Source organism: Crotalus tigris, unplaced genomic scaffold, assembly GCF_016545835.1.
Source record: "Crotalus tigris isolate CLP2741 ecotype Arizona unplaced genomic scaffold, ASM1654583v1 scf7180000024472.5447098, whole genome shotgun sequence".
Lineage (NCBI taxonomy): Eukaryota > Metazoa > Chordata > Lepidosauria > Squamata > Viperidae > Crotalus > Crotalus tigris.
The window spans coordinates 3,972,141-3,993,271 of record NW_024100643.1 but is presented as its reverse complement, the minus strand read 5'-3'; positions in this window follow the sequence as shown (position 1 = coordinate 3,993,271).

Below are 21,131 nucleotides of genomic sequence, written 5' to 3'. Positions count from 1 at the left end.
TCATGGGTGATAGTTTTCCAAAATAGTGTAGCTGTTCAGAAACAGCAAAATTGTGCAAAGTAATATCTGCTGTGTTCAGAATGTGAGCATGAGGCACACAGCCATAAATGCAAGATAAATAAGAGAGATGTGGTTTTCACGGCTGGTATTTAGTACCTGAAGTACAGGATCCAGTTGCTGCTGATATGGCTGGTTGGTTCAATTTTCATCTGTGTCCAGGTCTGTATTGTTTCCTCTTCATTTGATGTAGGCTTGCCTGCCTCCCTGAATTCTCATCAGTTCCTCAGGGGAACCATAAGACTGCATTTATCTATCATCTCTTGGCATCTCTTGGTTCTCCATTCCAGGGGTGGTTTCAAACTTTTCAGCTCACAGAACTTATTAGATAAATAAACACATCCTAGAAACTTGGATAAAGGGCAAAGCTTTAGAAATAGACAATTGGCTGTATTTGAAAGAATTGGCTGGTGTGTGTGTGTGTGTGTGTGTGTGTGTGTTGCCCTTAATCTCTCAAGGAACTCCACAGATAGTTCTTGACTTACAACGTCTGTTCAAAGTTACAATAGCACTGAAAAAAGTGACTTATTAATGTTTTCACAGAATTGTTGAAGCATCTCCACATGATCAAAATTTGGATGCTTGACAACTGGTTCTTATTTATGACATTTATTACATGTCCCGGGGTCATGTAATCATATTTTTCAACCTTCGGACAAGTGAAGTCTATGCAGAAGTCAGATTCACTTAATAACCATGTTACTAACTTAAAAGCTGCAGTGATTTACTTAATAACTATGGGAAGAAATATCTTAAAATGGGATAAACTTAGCAATGTAAATTTTGAACTTAGTTGTGATCGTAACTTGAGGACTTCCTGTACAGTTTGAAAAACCCTGCTCTAGTCAATCCAGTCCTAGTCTCCAGTAACTGTGAGAGGGATCTCGGAGTCCTAGTGGACAATCACTTAAATATGAGCCAGCAGTGTCTGCAACTGCCAAAAAAGCCAACACACAGCTAGGCTGCATTAACAGAGAGATAGAATCAAGATCACGTGAAGTATTAATACCACTTTACAATGCCTTGGTAAGGCCACACTTGAAATACGACATCCAGTTTTGGTTACCTCAATGTAAAAAAGATATTGAGACTCTAGAAAGAGTACAGAGAAGAGCAACAAAGATAATTAGGGGACTGGAGGCTAAAGCATATAAAGAACGGTTGCTGGAATTGGGTATGTCTACTTTAATGAAGAGAAGGACTAGGGGTGACATGATAGTAGTGTTCCAATATCTCAGGGGTTGCCACAAAGAAGTGGGAGTCAAGCTATTCTCCAAAGCACCTGAGGGCAGGACAAGAAGCAACGGATGGAAACTAATCAAAGAGAGAAGGAACCTAGAACTAAGGAGAAATTTCCTGATAGTTAGAACAATTAATCAGTGGAACAACCTGCCTCCAGAAGCGGTGAATGCTCCAACTCTGGAACTTTTAAAGAAGAGGCCTGGACAGCCATTTGTCTAAAATGGTATAGGGTTTCCTGCCTGAGCAGAAGGTTGGACTAGAAGACCTAGAAGGCCTCTTCCAATTCTATTATTATTATTATTATCGATCATCGCACAGTCAGCCAGATGTTCAGACTGGATTTGGCATTTTGTCTACCTATCGAGTCCTTACCCAGGACCTGGGACAGGCAGATGTGGATGTTTGATGGTATTACAGATATCGTCGCAGGATGGAAGCAGTTCCTAATAAGGCCGCCTTTTGCAATTGACTAATAGCGAATTTGTCAATGCCAATGGTGTTCAAGTGGTGCTCCAGTTGTTTTGGGATTGCACCCAAGGAGCCTATGACTATTGGTACTACCCTTGCTTGCTTTTGCCACAGTCTTTCTATTTCTATTTGTAGGTCTTTGTATTTTTGTTATCTTCTCCAGTTCTTTCTCTTCTATTCTGCTGTCTCCAGGCACTGCCACGTCCACTATCCAGACTTTTTTGTCTTTCTTATCGACAATTGTTAAGTCGGGGGTGTTATGTTGCAGGTGCTTGTCTGTTTGAATTCTGAAGTCCCAGAGCAGTTTAATTTTATCATTTTCTATGACTTTCTCTATTTTATGATCCCACCAGTTTTTGCTTACAGGCAAATGATATTTTTTGCAGATCTTCCAATGCACCATTGTTGCTACTTTGTCATGCCGCTGCTTGTACTCAGTTTGTGCAATCTTCTTGCAACAGCTTACCACGTGGTCCACTGTTTCTTCAGCTTCTTTGCATAGGCGGCACTTACTGTCTGTTGCTGTCTTCTCAATTTTGACTTTGTATGCGTTTGTCCTTAAGGCTTGGTCTTGTGCAGCCAGAATTAGTCCCTCGGTCTCTTTCTTCAATTTTCCTGCTTTTAGCCATTGCCAGGTCTTGTTATTATCTGCTTTCCCAGCTATTTTTTTTTAATGTATTGGCCATGTAGTGCTTTGTCTTCCCATGCCTCTATTCTGTTCTTCATTTGGTCTTTCTTGTAGTCCAGTTTGGTCTCTCCAGTAGTTAGTAAGCCTTCCTGATATACTAATTTCAGTGCATCTTCATAATTGTTCTTCAGATATTCTTCCAAAGCCATTTTTTCTTCTTCAACCATCTGATGTACTTGTAGCATTCCACGCCCACCTATTTGCCTTGGTAGATAAAGTCTATCAATGTCACTGTGTGGATGAAGGGCATGATTCATTGTCATTATTTTCTGGTCTGCCTATCCATTGCTTTTAGTTCTGCTTGAGTCCAGTCCACTATTCCAGCTGTGTACCTAATGACTGGGATTGCCCAGGTGTTGATTGCCTTTATGGTATTTCCTCCATTGAGTTTGGATTGTAAGATCTTCTTCACTCTCTTGATGTATTCACCTCTAATCTTTTTCTTGACTTCAGTGTGCTTGATGTTGTCAGCTTGAAGGATACCCAAGTATTTGTAGTACTCTTCCTCATCTAGATTATTATTATTATTATTATTGATCATCGCAAGTCAGCCAGTTGTTCAGACTGGATTTGGCATTTTTGTCTACCTATCGAGTCCTTATCAAGGACCTGGGATAGGCAGATGTGGATGTTTGATGGTATTACAGATATCGTCGCAGGATGGAAGCAGTTTCTAGTAAGGCCGCTGTTCTGTTTCCAAGTAAAAGGCATTGAGACGAAGCAGAGTAACAAAAACAGTCTTCTTTTATTGCAGTTCACCAACAGAACAGCAAACAAAATGGCACGGAGTCTTTTATACTTCCCTTGCAGGGACAGCATCAGCCAATCAATGCAAGACTTTTCTCCCGCCTTGCTCATGTGCGATAGGCTGGAGACAGTCTGTCTGGTCCCGGGCAACCATGTGGTCTACCCTGGTTTTCTGCAGCTTCCTGAGCCTGCTGAGTCATTCAGCAGGCTCAGGACATAACAGCCGCCTTTTGCAATTAATATTATTATTGCTGTTGTTACTGTTGCTGTTGTCAGGAAATCCATTCCAATCAATTTTATTATCACTTAGTTGGTTTCACACAAAAAATCCCCTTGTTTGATAGGATGCATATTCCCTGGTAGCATTGCCTAAATTAAAAAAAAAACAAAACTTTGTGGTGCATAAAGTGCTTGTCAATTCACAAAAGTTGTGACTTCCCAAAAGCTTTGGGAAAAAAGTAATGGATAATGGATAAAATTAAAGATTTTTCAAAGAACAGTAAAACTAACACAAATTAATAAAGAGAAAAACAAAGAAAAAAGCAAAAATACATCTATAAAACATTTTATAAAAATTTTCCCTCAAATTCTGGGCCTACGTAAATTTAACATTTCTAATCCAAATTACCTCCCATAAGTCCAACGAGATCGGTTCTTGAATATTCTGGGCCCATTTAATCACACAATCTTTAACTAACTCTGTTTCTGAATCCAATTTTATTAACTCATTATAAATTCTTTTAATATGGGCACATTTCTGATCCTTGATCTGAATTACAAATTTTCATCTACTAAAGTAATTCCCACTTTCTTATCCAAAGTCCATCTCTGCACGATTTGCAAATATTGAAACCACGATTGTAAAATGTTTTCTTGCCTTAACACATCAGAAAACTTTAATTGCCAATCAGTGCCCGACCAAATAAGTAACTCTTTATACGAAATGTTGTCAAAATTCACCCCCTTAGAAACCCCCTGGATTGCTTGTCCAGGGATCCCCCAAATAGGTATTTTATAATTTAACTTATAATAATATTTTTTTCCAAACTGGAAGTAAAGCATATCTTAAAATATGTGACTTAAAGACCAAATCTACTTTCTTATCAAAAATTAAATATGCATGCCAACCATATAATAAATCCCACCCTTCAAGAACAAGAATATCTCTATTTGTTAAATTAAGCCAGTCACTTACTAAAGTTAAAGTGGCCGCATCATAATATAATTTCAAATTTGGTGCTTTAAGTCCACCTCTTTCTCGAGCATCTTGTAAAATCTTAAATTTTACCCTTGATTTCTTCCCGCCCCAAATAAATTTATTAATACCCTTCTGCCACTCATCCAAATTAGCATCCTTCTTTAAAATGGGTATCATCTGAAACAAAAAAAGAAACTTTGGTAGAACATTCATCTTCACTACTGAAATTCTCCCCAATAACGATAGTTATAGCTTTTGCCAATCATTTAAATCTTTTTAAACTTTAACCCATAAGCGTTCATAATTATTCTTATACAATTTTCCATTAGATGTTGTAATATAAACTCCTAAATACTTAACCTTATTAACTATTTCATAACCGGTTGTTTCAGCTATAAAATCTTTTCCCTTCCTAGACATATTTTTCAATAATATTTTAGTTTTATTCTTATTTACCTTAAAACCAGAGACCTGTCCATACTGTGCTAAAATTTCAACCAAATCTTTGACCGAATCTGTTGGATGGGATAATGTCACAACCAAATCATCATCAAAAGCTCTCAGCCTATAATCAATCTTACTTATTTTTATTCCTTTTAATCTAGATGAGTCTCGAATTTTAATAAATAAAATCTCCATTGTTAATACAAATAGCAAGGGGGATAAAGGACAACCCTGTCTTGTACCTTTTCCTATTTTAAATACGTCTGTTAATCCCCCATTAACTATAATTTGTGCCGATTGTTGTTGATAAATGGCCTTGAGAGCAGACAAGAATTTATCTCCAAAATTCATTTCCTCTACAACTTTCAGTAGAAAATTCCAATCTAATTGATCAAAAGCTTTCTCAGCATCTATAAATATTAAAGCAGCAGGGATTTGGTTGTTCTTATCCAAATAATCTATTAAATTAACAATTTGTCTTACATTGTTTTTCATATATCTCCCCATTATAAATCCAGATTGGTCAGTATGAATCAATTGTTTCAAAACCTGCATTAATCTATTTGCCAGTATCTTTGCAAAAATCTTATAATTTGTATTTAAAAGAGATATAGGCCTATAATTTCTAGGTTGGGACAGATCCTGGTCATCCTTTGGAATTAATGATAAGCAAAAATACAGAAAGAAACAGAAAGAAGCTTCTGATTTCCCTTGCAGCAAATAGTACAATTACAAAATTATCTCTTATTCTGATTACAAAAAAATTACTTTTTTCTGTTAACCTATATTTACTATTTCATACAAAAAGTCTAAAAAGGACTTCCAGCATAGATGGAAATCCTTTTTAGGATTGCATAAATATTGTCCCCCCCCCCAAATGTATTTATTTGGAAGGAAAATACCAGTAGTAGTATCAGATGGCTTGATTGCATCAGTAGTGGCTGGCACTGTTGAAAGATTTGAAAGATCATGTTGAAGAAGGTTTATGTGATCCATAAGAATTACACCATTTTGATGGCACATGATAAATCAATTAGCATCAGCTGGGACACCATCATATCTGCTAAGAGCGGGGCAGTTGCACAAATGCATATTCAATCTAAAGCATAGAATTCATAATGATATAGGAAACAAGGGCATCAGCATGAGAAAGTGTAAATTGCTATTTCAGATGAATGGGACTCTTTTAATAGACAAATTGAGACATAAGGAATGTGTCTTTGAGGCTCACAGCAGCCTATGGCAAGTTTATCAGAACATTCCCATAGAATCCCTGAATTTCAAAATGCAATTTTTTGTAGACCATTGCTCTGTTTATATGTATGTATGCATCATTTCCCCCTCGTCCTTTGTGAAATGCATAAATATCAGTGCATCTCTTTGTCTGCAGGGATGTATCTCCCACTATTTTTTTTAATTATTTGCTTTGGAACTTGTGTTTTGATTCTGCAAAGTATTTTGGCAAGCTCCAGTTAAAGCTCTTGACCTAAATAATTTGACTTCTGAAAGGACATTCAATAGCCTTAACAAACAGTAATATATTTGGTCAAGTTAAGAGTAATAGCAGTATCTGAATTTGTCAATAAGAGGAATTCTAAAATCTGCTTGGTCAGTTAGTAAAAAACAATGATAAAATGAGCCACACAATATACCATGAGCCACTGTACGTTAAAGGCAGATTCAGTCCTCCCTAAGAATATTGTGAAATGTACTTTATAAGATTATTAATGGACTTTGTGTTATGTCCTGAGCCTGCAAAAGCAGGCTCGGGATGTTGCATTGGTCTCGGGCATTCCAAAAGCTGCCCAGGACCAGACTGAATGGCGCCAGCCTTATGCGCATGCGCAAGGTGCAAAAATGCTCTGTTACTTTGTTTGCCATTGTCCGGGTCTCCGGACACATAAAGAGGCCTGCGTGCCTGTTGCTGTTCGTTCGGGTGTTGTTTAAAAGAGGAATAAAGAACTGTTGAACTTTGCCATGTTTATTCATCATTCGCAAGGGAACGGAGTATTTAACACTTTGGCCACCATAAAGGCATTACATTATTATAACTCATCAAGGAGAGAAGCAACCTAGAACTAAGGAGAAACTTCCTGACAGTGAGAACAATTAATCAGTGGAACAGCTTGCCTCCAGAAGCAGTAAATGCTCCAACACTGGAAGTTTTTAAGAAGAGACTGGACAGCCACTTGTCCGAAATGGTGTAGGGTTTCCTGCCCGAGCAGAGGGTTGGACTAGATGACCTCCAAGGTCCCTTCCAACTTTACTACTATTACTACTATTACTAATTATTAGAAGGTGGACTCATATTGTTTCCCTCCTCCTTCTTGGAACTGTTTCATTTCTGGATGGAAATTTGCACAAATTTCTAATCTACATGTAGTACACTGAATTATCCCTGGTACTACACCTACAAGGCATAAGAAAATACTCCCAAATCAGAGTATTTGTTTATCTGATGTGAGAGTTTTGTTCTGACCAGCATCAATTTTTTTGGCAGAGGTCTTTGTTATTACTTCTTATCTTATACTCTGAATTGAAAAAAAAAAACTAAGTTGTTGGTCTTCTGCAGAAAAGCAGGTCTTCTAGACTTGAACCATACAAATATTCATGCAGATTCATGATTTAGGTTAAGAGGTTTTTCAAATGGAAACAAATCTTTGCACATGCTCCAAAATCTGGAGAAAAGGAGACTGAGGGAAAAAATGGTCTCAATATTCAAGGACATAAAAAGGTATCACAGAGAAGATCGATATTACTTTCTGTAACTTCAAAAAGAGTAGGTATAAGTTGCAGCCATCTAAATCTCATTTCAATGTAAGGAAAAACTTTCTGACAATAAGATCTGTACAACAGTAGAACAGTTTACTGTGGAGATTGCAAGTTTTCCATCTCTGAAGGTTTTTAGAGGAGGCTGGCAGCCAGTTCTTGAAAGATGATCCAGTAGATTTTCCTATACATTGCAAAGAGTTAGATTAGATGATTCTTATAGTCCATTCCCACTCCACAGTTTGATTATCCTTTGAAAAAGAATTGTGCCAGGCAAAATAAGGGTAAAACAGGGTTAGAATATGATTGGATCTCTTGAAAATTCCATTTTAGCTTTAAGATTCTTATAGTTCAGATTTGCTTCATATCTCTTGGTCATTTTTGGTAGGTTTCATATTTGAAATCCTTAGCTGTTGCTGGCAGCCATGATTCAATGCATTCTTTTTTTTTAATACTGTTTGATATAGCTGTGTATTTTTTCACATACTATTATGGATTGTAAAAATATTATAGAGCAAATAGCAGATAATGTAATATATTTTGTGCAGTAGATTTCTGGAGTTTCTTTTGAAGTTCTTCAAAAAGATTTTAGGAATTCCTTTACGAAAATAGACAAATGTTTCCAAAAAGTCTCATTGAAGATTCTCCTCTTCAGTTCATGCTCTCTGAAAAGTATTTTAGGGCACCAGGTCCTAATGAACTTTATGACCACCTTGCATGACTTAGATTATCTTGGTCCAGAATATTAATTTTTGTTTATTCAGACTGTAAATGAGAATGTTACAATTCAAATGGCTGCTCTAATCTCAAGTCTATTCGTTTCTCTTACTTTCTTCAATTTACTATGTTTCCCCCAAAATAAGTCCTACTCCAAAAATAAGCCCTACTTAAGACCCTGCCTACTCCATTGCACCTGGTTACATGAGGTGGGGTGAGATGCATAGGTAAAATTCAAGCTAGAGTGTGGATAGGGGGGTGGAGCTGCTCCACGTGCCCCACAGCCACTTACCTTAGGACAGTTGCAGCCAGGCCTCCCATGCCTGACACTTGCCTCGCCAGCCCACTTCTTATGTGGCCACTTGCTGCTACTCGCGCACGTTGTCCCTGGCCTCTGTTTTGCTGTCAGAGGCGTTCCTTGAAGGCCTCTGATGGCGAAATGGAAGACAGGGGGCACTGCGTGCATCAATCTGGAGCTCGTTTCTCAGCTGCTGAGGCCTTTCTGGAAATGGAAGCTGGGTGTGACATGTGCAAGTGGTGGTGAGTGACTGCAGAAGAAGTGGGCCGGCGAGTGCTCAAGTTAAGGAACAGTGCTGAAAGTTCAGTTTCCTGTTTGGGCTGGGGAAAATGATAGTAAAAGTCACCACAGATTAGCAGGGTAGACAGTGGACTAGTGGTCTGGTTAAGGGGCTGAACTGACACTTTATTTGACTATAGGCAGTTCTTGACTTACACTCATAAGTGCGACTAGAATTTCTGTTGCTAAGCAGAGTTTAAGTCAGTTGTGCCTAATTTTATGACCCTTTTTGCCATGGTTTTTAAGTAAAATACTGCAATTGTTAAATGAATCACACAGTGGTTCAGCAAATCTGGTTTCCCCCATTGACTTTGCTCAGGGGTCTTCAAACTTGGCTCTTTTATGACTTGTGGACTTCAACTCTCAGAATTCCTCAGCCATCATGACTGAGGAATTCTGGGAGTTGAAGTCCACAAGTCATAAAAGACCCCTGACTTTGTTTGTTGGAAGCAAATAGCAATCACATTACTCTGGGATGCTGCAACTATCGTAAATATATACTGGCAGCCAAGCACCTATATTTTTATCATGTAACTGTGGGGATGCTGCAATGATCACTAAAGGAAATGACCAGTGATAAGTCACTTTCTTTAGTGCCACTGTAACTTTGAATGGTCACTAAATGAACTACCTGTGCACTATGTACTAACTCAGCTGCCTGATACTCAAAAAGGAGTTTGCAAAAGAAAGCCAGGGCAATTTTCCACCCACTCCCATCCCATATGAATAACAAAGTCTCATTAGCTAAAGACAAAGCTGGCTAGGCTTTTGGTGCTGGGAATTCTCACTTTCAATGCTTCTCAAATTTATATATTTAATAAACATTACTAAGTAATGTATTATATACATTTTCTAATCTAGCAAACATAATAAAAATGTGAATTAAAAGAAATCATAAAGAATCTCTGCACTCTCCTGGGGCATATCAAGTCTCTGCTTATTTGTAAATCAAGTAATTTTAATGACTTTATTAATCAGTTAGCATGCATTTTAATTCAAGAAATATTTGAAGTGCAAATAAGAAACTTGATTTAAGTCCACATTTAAGTCATTTAAGCTTTTTTTTCTTGTGGTGGTTTAAATCATGATTTAATCACCGTAGCAGCAAACACATTAGTATGGAACTAATGTGTACCAGATGTTTTTAATTTTCCAGATATATTTTCCAAAAGCCCCAAGCTACAAAATAAAAAACAATGTTCCCAGTGCTTTCTTACTTTGGAAACTATGATTCCTGAATGGGGAATAAGCATCTCAGTTTGCTTGTGTGACCCCTCTGATGTGGGAATTGCACTGGATTCAGGGTACATATCAATGTGCTGGTTGTCACCTATAAAAGTCTTCATGCTTCAAGTCCCATTAATAAATCAATGTCAGCTTTTTGGCCCTTGGAGACACACCTTTTCTGTGGCTGCCTCTGCATTTGGAAAACACTCTTCTGAAGTCTGTATAGCCCTGACACTGCTGTCATTTATTAAAATTTTTAAAAAGGTTACTTTTTAAGCAGATCCTGGGGCAGGGTGCTTTGTGAGTCCACATTAATACTGATGTTAGATATTTTAATCTCTGGATATTTAGGGTGTTTTTCTTCCTTGACATGGCAGACACATTGTTTTTCTTACTGGTTTTACCATTTTCCTTTACTTGGTTTTCATATATTTAATACCTTGTACATTGCCTTTGCAATTGTGGTGGCTTATATATTGATAAAAAATGGGTAAGCACCAAACAACATGAACTAATCATATGTCATAATGCAACAACAATTCACCTACATGGTTTTATATTGGAGGATGGTGTATTGAGGGTACAGTCTAACCTGGATGCATATCTAACCTGCGTTTGAGGAATGATGATCAGTAAGAAAACTGATAGAGAACTTTAAGACTATAAGCATTTAGGATTTGCTATGTTTCTTTCTCTCTCTCTCCAGAATAAATCAGTCAAGTCATGCTCATTTAAATACATAGCCAACTGGCTGGGTTAAAATATTATGTTTCAGTTAATTCATTTAAAATTTGTTGACTAAGATTCATTGCCTTGGTTGACACAATACACTACACCAGAAACCACACTCACAAATCATAATAGTTAGGTTCACATTCCATGTCTTAATATAAAGACTAATGGATTCCCAATGCCTCTTTTCAGATTCACTTTTTCAGAGTTTGATGTAATGGGAAAATGTGGAAAAATCTTTGCCAGAACTATCCAAATGCTGTAAGATCGCAAAAAGAATCTTTGAATCTCTGCAATGTTGCTGAAAAGTTTGACTGATGCTGGAGTAGTTGTCTACAGGTCCACAGTATAGTGCAATCAATATGACAATGTTCTGATGGAACATTGACAGAAGGAAAGGTTTTCTCCAACTTCATCACAAAAGTCTTTCTCTTTGTCTAATATATGTAAAAGAAAACATTGATACATTTGAAACTGGTTGGAACGACATGCTTTGGACCGATGAAGAAAAAATTGAACGATTCAAAATAACCAGGCAAAATACATTTGGAGAAAATGAAAATCTCACCAAACCTTGACCAGAACAGTAGATTATTGCTGGATCAGTCTGTAGAACAACATCTGAAACATACCTCCAAAGCCATATGAAGTACTTACAGGAAAAAGATAAAATTTGGGGGATAGTTTTTATTCTCTCTAGCTTTGAATATTAATGAAAACCTTTGGAGAAATATCAAACATGTCATCAGCTAGAACATTTCTTAGCTAGAAGAATTCTGCAAGGAACAATGGGGCAAAAAGTAAAAAAGAAAGAACAATTTTTCACTGGCTACAGGAAATGTTGGAAACTGTTATTTCTGCCACCAGAAGTGTTACAAAGCACAGATGAAAGGATGGCATTTTTTTTTTGTTATTTCTTATTGAGAAACTTTAAGCAGCCTCACAAAAATAGCAGGTATGCATTTGAATTTGCAAAAAGAGTACATGTTATCTCTGTACCATGTGGAAGCTGGGTCAATTTCTGTTCACTCAGAAATTCATTAAAATGTACAATTTGCCCAGGGGAGCTAAATCTTTGCATATAACTGTAAGCAAGCAGGTACTTCATCTCAATTTTCTCCACTACAATGAGATAAATTGTTACTTTGTTTTGAATTGGAATAATTAATTTGCAATCTGCATGTATATCCATCACTTAATATCTGTAAATGTAATGCAAATCTATGCTGTTACTTTGGCTAATGTATTTCATCTTTTGTTTTGGAGGTGTAAGCACCCATTTGAATGTAGTTACCAACTGACAGCAAGGCTATCTCATTTCCATAACTTCACAATCAGAATTATGAGTAAACACTGAGTGTAGCACAGTGTCTGCATCTAATACTGTATTCCTTCCATTCCCTGAAAATTCAGTGCCAGCCTTCCCAAGCTGTCTCTTTCCATGGACTGGGAATTGGGAATTTTAACTAGAGGGCACCAGCTGGGGAAAGTACCCTATACCAATGATTAAACTACAGAATTTGCCAGCTAGGGAGAACTTGAATTTTTCTCTTGATTTGCAACTACTCTAACAGTAATAGATGCCTTTAGAACTTGTTGGCAATGCAGTAGCTTGGGCTCAGTTTACTAGCTCAGCAGATGGAGGTGAAGGGGGAGTAAGAGACAGATGGATATAATGGGTCTGGTTGAATTAGCACATTCTCTCTCTCTCTCTCTCTCTCTCTCTCTCTCTCTCTCTCTCTCTCTCTCTCTCTCTCTCTCTCTCTCTCTCTCTCTCCCTCTCTCCCTCCCTCCCTCCCTCCCTCTCTCTCTCTCTCTCCATTTGAATGGGAATTTTTTTTTTATCTTCTTCATCTATCCAACCCTGAGGCATTAGTAACTTGATCATTTTGGGGTCCCATCTCTATTTCTTCTTGAATGATCTGTGACCACATGGGGGAAAGGATATCATTTAAATACTGCCTGCTTGGGTCTCAATAAGAGCCTATCCAGCTCAGCACTTTGTTGCCTGAAATTGAACAGCCAGATGCCACAGAGAAGATCTGATCTTAATTCCCAACATCTGTGAGTCAAACTACACACTCTCCAGCTTTCTCCAAAACACATTTAAATAGTTTTTAAAATGTTCCCATGGCCCTAGTTACATACAGCACATTAACATGGCTTTCCTTTGAAAAGTATGCTTCTCTAGATTTTACAGTGTAGTACATCAAATGGTGTATTAAGGAAACAAATATATGAAATATGTATTTCATGAAAATGAGGTACATTCCTACATTATAACAAACAAGATTAAAAATATTATACTATGGAAATCTATGTAAATATCATATTTTAAAAACACTCAATGTCAAAGAATTATAAAAATTATGAAAAGCCTTTTTCTAGTTTAGTAAGATTTACATATCATGTTAAAACATGGTTTTTTTAATCATGCCCTATAGTTGTCTGGTTTCATACAATGTGCTGTCATATATCACATAAAACACAATGGCTGGTTTTTCATCCAGCATGCTAAATTAAGCCAAACAAACACTCATGACACCCGGAATATGGCAACCCAGATTATATATTAATTCCTTATTTAAGAACATTTAACATTTCCTTTGATTTGAGTCGAACTCCTAGGGATTGCATAGCCAGTGTCGAGCAGTTTCATTGGCAGCCTTGTGGAAATTATTTTGACTTTGACTTTCAATTTCTATCTACAGCCTTAGAATTTTGGGGGGTAGGTGTTTGTATGTGCCTTCCATCCAGCTACTAACAAAGGCTACTCCTGCTTAGTGTGAAAGAGCAATTAAATATTTTTTTTTCATTGTGACCAATTCTCAGAAACTGCCTGGACAGATTCCTGCAGTTTTCTTCGCAAGATTTTCAGAAGTGGTTTGTCTCTGCCTCCTTCCTAGGGCTGACAGAAGATAATTGACCCAAAGTCATCTAGCTGCTTCATGCCCAAAGTGGGGTCTGAATTCCCAGTTTCCCAGTTTCTAGCCTGATATCTTATCTATTACATCAAACTGATTGTTTAATCAAATATAGATTTCACTTAATCCATAGAAATAAAGGGATAGTCAAAAAAGATTTGGATATAACTATCCTAACTTTGCAAACTAAATAACAGAACAGAATAACAGAATTGGAAGGGACCTTGGAGGTCTTCTAGTCCAAACCCTTGCTTAGGCAGGAAACCCTATATTATTTTACAAAATGGTTGTCCAATTTTTTCTTAAAAACTTCCAGTGTTGGAGCATTCATAACTTCTGGAGGCAAGTCGTTCCACTAATTAATTGTTCTAACGGTCAGGAAATTTCTCCTTAGTTCTAGGTTGCTTCACTCCTTGTTTGGTTTCCATCCATTGCTTCTTACCCTCAAGTGCTTTGGAGAATAGCTTGACTCCCTCTTCTTTGTGGCAGCCCCTGAGATATTGGAACACTGCTATCATGTCATCCTAGTCCTTCTCTTCATTAAACTAGACATACCCAATTCCAGCAACTGTTCTTTATGTTTTAACTTCTGGTCCCCTAATCATCGTTGTTGTTCTTCTCTGCACTCTTTCTAGAGTCTTAATATCTTTTTTGTGGATACTAAAACTGGAGGCAGTATTCCAAGTGTGGTCTTACCAAGGCATTGTAAAGTGGTATTAACACCTGATATGATTTTGATTCTACCCCTCTGCTGGCTCATATTTAAGTGAGAGTCCACTAAACTCATCATAATGAATAGAATAGAATAGAATAGAATAGAATAGAATAGAATAGAATAGAATAGAATATTCTTTATTGGCCAAGTATGATTGAGCACACAAGGTATTTTTGTGAATTAATCATTTTGGCAATTTAGTCCCAGTCACTTTGGCATGGTTAATAATTCTTTTAAAGCATACTTCTATTTTGCCATTTTTTTTAATTTATTTTTTAAATCCTTGTGATGTCTGTTTTAGGTCAGTTTTGTTTTTGTTTTTGTCATGGATAAGTTTATAATCTGTCTACTGCCAGCATCCTCCCATCACAAGGTCTGGAGCTTCTAAGTAGAGGTTTCATCCCCTAAGTTGATCTTTTGGCAAGTTTATTTCCAACTACATTTGTTTCTTGTTAAGAGAAATTTGGCATCCCTGATCTATGCATCCCGCTCTTTTTCTCATTCTTCCTAGTGAGAAATCCTAAATACAAAGTGTAAGAAGTATGGCATTTCAAGCTGATTCCAATTCCATTTCCCTTTTCCAAAGATGAGAATAAGATGAGGAAATAAGCCACAGATGCCAATTTCCTAAAGAAGTTGAGAAATATTTAGAAGCTGGTCCAAAAAAAATCAATTAAAAAAAAAAAACAACAGTTTTGATGCAGATTTTCTCCAATTCTGTCCAGGATAGCAAATGTCTGGGAGGTTTTGGCAGGGTTGAGTAGCAAGGGCACACTTCAAACACAAACTTAAGCTGGTTGCAATTCAGTATAAGTTAACAATCTAAATGTGGGCATGATTAATTAGAAGGAAACTCATGGATATAATATAGTTCATTCTGAAGAAAGAATACGGAGATTGATGTTGCTGACTGCTGCTATCCTGTTCATCTTTGCCAGTGGTTAGGACCCATTGATCAAATTGTGCTTTTCAAAGTGCACAATTCCATTCCAGTCTTTCTGTAATATTTACATGATGTGTGAACAGAACTTTCTCTCTGACAAAAAGTTTTTAAGCTCTTCACGTTATATTGCTCTCTACAAGAGTTTGTCATGTCTGAAAAGGACTTCAAAAAAGTATTTTTTTTACTATCTCTATAGAGACAAAGTGAAAGAAAGCCAGCTCTGTTTTGATCCAAAACTTCATTTGATTCAGAATGCAGTAGTGCAGCTAGTTATGGGCACAGCTGCACTGGCTCCTAATAGGCTTCTGGGTACAATTCAATTTATCTTTATTACCTTTAAAACTCTACATGCTGTAGGACCTGGTTACTTGCAGGACTATCTGTTCCCAAGAACATCTGCCCACTTGTTAACCCTTTGAGGTAGACCCAACATAAACACCAAAATCATTAATACTAAAACTATCTTTATTATAGAGTTACAGTAACAAAATGCAACTCTGAATATTCCTCTCTCTCCCTACATTTATCCTAAAGAGAATTAGGTAGAATAAGTTCTGAGGTGTTGACCCAAATTATATTCCTGCTTTGGACTCAGATTTCATTTATCAGATCATTGTCTCTCAAGTTTATTTTTAAAGCCCATTATATCACCCTAAGTGTTCCCAAAGAGAGGACGTGCTCCAGGTTCCTTATTTATGTGTGGCCACCTGATGGTACTTCTTATGATGAAGGCTGAAAGTCACTTTTTAAATTTTAATTTCCTTTTATTATCTTCTTACTTTTCTTTTTCTTTCCACTTTTTACGCTTTCTATTCTCTTTCTTCTTCTCCTTCACTTCCTTTGTTGAGCTGTAAAATTCACATCCTATTTCTAAGGGAAAATCTGGATTTGCTATGAAGCTAGAATCAAAAAACTGTACATGTTACTCATGATAACTTTTTAAAAATATAGTATTCTTAAATGATATTTATTCTCAATAAAATTGTATGGTGCTTTCTACAATGTACTATCCATTCAGAGCAAGCTCTGGGGTAGTTCTCTACAAACACCCAATGCCACCTAAACTACAAGCTTTTCCTACTAGAAATCACAATTTCCTAGCCAAAAAAGCCATAACATCTTGTGTATTTCTGTGGATGAATCAATAAAACAAAATGGTTCCTTCCATATCCAAAAGATAAGATTAAAAATAATCTTTAGTCAGGAAAACCTATGGTATATTGAAAACCTGCAGTTGCTCTTCTCTTTATCTAAGCCATTCAAGAATCCATTCAGACATGAAGCACTATGAGAAATCTGATCTGTTAATTGGTGGAAACTTGGGGCATAGAAGAAAGATTCTGTCCTTTGCAATTTGATGAATGAAAGATGACTGGAGAATGGATGTGTGGCCCCAGGAACAAAGAAACTTTTGAAAAGGCTCTGGGCTGTAAATTAATGTTTCTTTCTCTGCCCTCCTTATCCTCAAACCAACCTATCTGTATTGCTAGCAAGAAGCCCTGATGGATTATTTTTCTGAATGACTTTTTCTCCCTGCTGGCACTTCTTAGCAGAAAACTGAATCCAGATGCCCTGCTTACCATTTTGTTCCTTTGTTCCCTTTTGTTCTTCTACTCTGTCACCAAAGTTAACATTTCTCCCTGTTTGTCATTCACTTCCCTATCATCCCCAAATCTCTCTTTGCCTCCCCTTTTTGACAGCTCTAAATCATTGCTGCACGCTAATCTTCACAGATGACTTGAATGGCACTTTGTTTTTTGTAGTAGTTATTATTCTATTCTTCCTCCTTGCCAAGGGCTGAAACCAAAATTCTCTCCTCTCTTAAAACACAAACTGATGGGATGTTTCTTGCCACTGTTGTGCTAGTTAGAATTATTTCCCTATATTGTATTAATAGAGGAGAATATTTATAGCTCAGGGTTAAACTGACCGGCCCTGGGAGCTCTTTGAGCCCACAGTAGTTGCTTTCTTGCAAAGTTTCATTTTCCAAACTAGATAACATCATCAATGCTAGTAAGGAGTGAGGTTTGCTTCCATTTGGTAGTACTATTGGCTTGCTCTGCAGTGTTAGTTGAAGCAGTCTTGGTGGTTCTTTAGTTGGGCTGTACTGTTAGCTTGTTCGGTAGTTCCCTGATTGGGGATATTGTTTGTTTCTTCTTAGTCTAATGTTAATCTTAGAGTTATTCTCTGCTCCTCTAGATGTTGATTGCTGGTGAGGAAGTGTTTAGGTCTTTTTGTTCCCTTTTTGCCTTATTGATTATCTTTTTGGAATGGTATGTAGATGTTGTTTATGTCTATGTGCCTATTGATAGCTGATTTGTCAGTGTGCTAGGTTTTCAGGAATTCTTTAGTGTTTTGGGGCTTGGCTTAGTTTAGGTCTAGAATCTTGATATTGTCTCTGCATATTTATTCCAAGCATCATCATCACTATGGATTTTTTTTCTTGTCTAGTCTTGTAACAATAATACACTCAGGAACACCCTGGGGAAAGATGGTTAAAAATATATATAATCAAGATGGTAACTATGATCATGGGATTGTAACATCATCTTTTTATGTATATCAATACATGTAAAAAAAAAGAGCGGGGCTTCAATTATGTGATCACAACCATCATACTCACTTTTTTGAGTTCCTGTGCAGGTGCCTCTGTATTTAATACCTTATTATCATCATTTTGTTTCTCTACATGGCCATTAAAAAGTAGCAAATAAGTTATTCTTTTTAATATATTTGGTAGCTGGGCATTTACCTCTTCCTCCATATATATATTTCCTCACCTTGCAATTTAATGTTTATTATTCAGAATTCCTACTAATTTTCTGTCTTCAGGGGTTGCAGATCATGGCCATTCATTCTAGTACTTTTTTATTTATTTTGTCACTGCAGCTTTAGATGGCATGTATGTAGACCATCCTGCAGATGCTGTATTACTTTGTGAAATCTCTGGTTGTGTACATACAACACATTTAGAGGAAAGGAAACAAGTATATAGAAAGCCTAGAAGTCACATTTGACAATAAAGGAAGCACAACTGAAGGCCTCTGACCAACCTCTAGTCCTGGGAATGGCTTCTGGGGCCACCAGATTGTAATATTTAATGGAACAAAAAGGAAGAATAACGCATAGTAATCAACATATTAACTGCAATTAATTTAATATAATCATTATATTCTTTTTTAATTAGAATTAAACACCTCAGTCTTTATTCTAGCCCTGCTCATTTCTTTGTTTTGATCTGCCCTACTTTTTGGGAAAATAGCTTTCATGTGACACTCTAAAGGCAAATATGGATGCTGGACCCTTCATGCAAAAAAGGTCTACAGTCATGTCGTTCTTTCTGAATATGTCTGAACAAAGGGAACACATGGGTTGCTATGCAAAGGTAAAATAAATGGCTAGGTTGTTGTTATAGAAGGTAGGACCAGCAAAACAAAACAAAATAGTGTAAGGTTCAGAGCAGCAGATTTTTTATCAAATATTAGAAGATATTCCCTAACCCCATTACAAGGAAGAAAGTCTGACAGTGCATTCAGAGATGATGAACATTGTAATTATCAATAAGCAATAAATATTTGAAACTGGATGCCCATCTGTTAGGTAGTTATATTCTACACTGGAGATTGGCCCTAAAACAAGATTGGACTGGAGGTTCTCCAATATTCCTTACAAGTCTAAAATGTTATGAGTTGCTATAATGTATTTTGTAATGAAATGATCAAAGTGGTTTGGAACATTACACAGTGACATACAGAAAAATTGGAAAGTATTGTAATAAAATCACTGTAAGAAAGAAAGGATTAAAAAATTGGGGGCAGGTAAAATCTTATACAACAATGGAGAACATTCTTCCAAGAAATACCTTAATGCAAGGAAAGTACAAAAGAAAAAAAGAAAATCAAAACAGGAATATATTTCGATATAGTAATGTAACTTTCAGGCCACAACATCTTATTGGAGGAAAGGTGCTGTCCTAAAAATTAGTAATGACACACATGATTCGAGGTTGTTTTTTTGTTTTTTTTAGGTCCCATTGTGAGATTAGAATGAAAGCTAATCTGGTGAAATTTGCTTCAGATGACGCATGGCCCAAATAAACATAGAATCTGGGCAGTTTGTAAATAAATCAAATTCTCTCACATGCCATACAGAAAGAAAATTTTCAATGAGACAAATTCACAAATAACAACTCAGTTACCAGCCAAATTCCAAATTGAAATGATGCAACATGAAAAGGACTTTTTTCATATCATAGCACTATTCTCCTCAGTGTGGAACAGGATACGTTTCCAAAAGTGGATCGCGTTTTATAGTCCATTTCACCAGGGGAGAAGAAGTGTTATTTAAAATATCCTGATTCCAAAGAGTAAAGACTGTACTGTATAAACAGAAACTGGAGATAGAAATGAAGTGGAAAATAATATAAATGAAATAAAAGCAAAATGGCAAATGCAAGACATTATCCCGATTGCTGTATTTTACTTCAGCTTTAGTTACTGAACATTTTTTGTAGGCAACCCCAAAAGTGGAACACAGTACTCTTATCTGTTTGTGCCAGAGTTCTCATCTGAGGCACAAATAACCAGGTCCAAACTACCTTACTTTGGACACATTACAGTATATGAAGACCTACTGTAACTCTTTGGAGAAGATGTTAATACTGGGAAAGAAAAAGAAGAGGATGACCAGCAGAAAGGTGAATGGACTCAGTTACAGTGACAATGAATGCACTGCTGGAAGACCTGAAAGACCAGGTTATGGACAGAGTGCAAAGTAATGGAGAAAATACATCTACATGATTCCATGTAGACAACAACTTGACGATTCATAATTAATCAATCAGTCTGGATGGAATCAAAGCAAAGCAGTCGATCACTAACCAGACTTTCTGTAGGAAAATGTAGGTTAATTAAAGCTGCTTTTTGTTACATGGATTGGGGGAAAATTCCATACAATATTGAAAACCCAATTATTTTAAAAAAGGGAAAATCTATTTCAAATTGTTCTTGTGGTTTTCTAATTATCTGAATTCTTGTCAGGGTGAGTCACCACCTTTACTTTCCTTATCAATTAATCAATTGATTACATCCATCTTTTAAAATAAATACACATTTTCTGTAGGACCATAAGGTAGGTACACCTGGAAAGAGCCTCCACAGGGTAGAATAAGAAAATCAAGATGGTGGCTGTGACCAGATGATCAAAGCCCCTGACACTTTTTATATTGTATGTGTCATATGCATACTGCATATTGAAGAAAGGAATATGATTTCAATTGCAGAGTTTTGGCCATCATTTTTTACTTTTTTGACTACCTCCTCCTTGCTATCTGGGGAATCTCTTCTCATTCTGTCCTCAGAACAGCCCAGTTTAGGTTGGTCTAAACAATGGGAACTGGTCATTGAACTTCACTGTCTAACGAGTTGATGAACTAGGGTCAATCCTTTAACCACCACATATCAAATATTCTGTTCAGAATCCTACCTGCTTCATTAATATTGGATCAAGCTAGAATGTTGTTCTCATCCAACTCCAAAACCCAGGATAATTTTCAGGAACTATTTTTTTTAAAAGTCTGTCTTAACTTGTTTGTCATCTGCAGTAGGTATGAATAGGCTGGTCCTGGTATCAACTGCTTTATCAATGAAATATGAAGATCATTTTTAATGTATTATGAATGCAA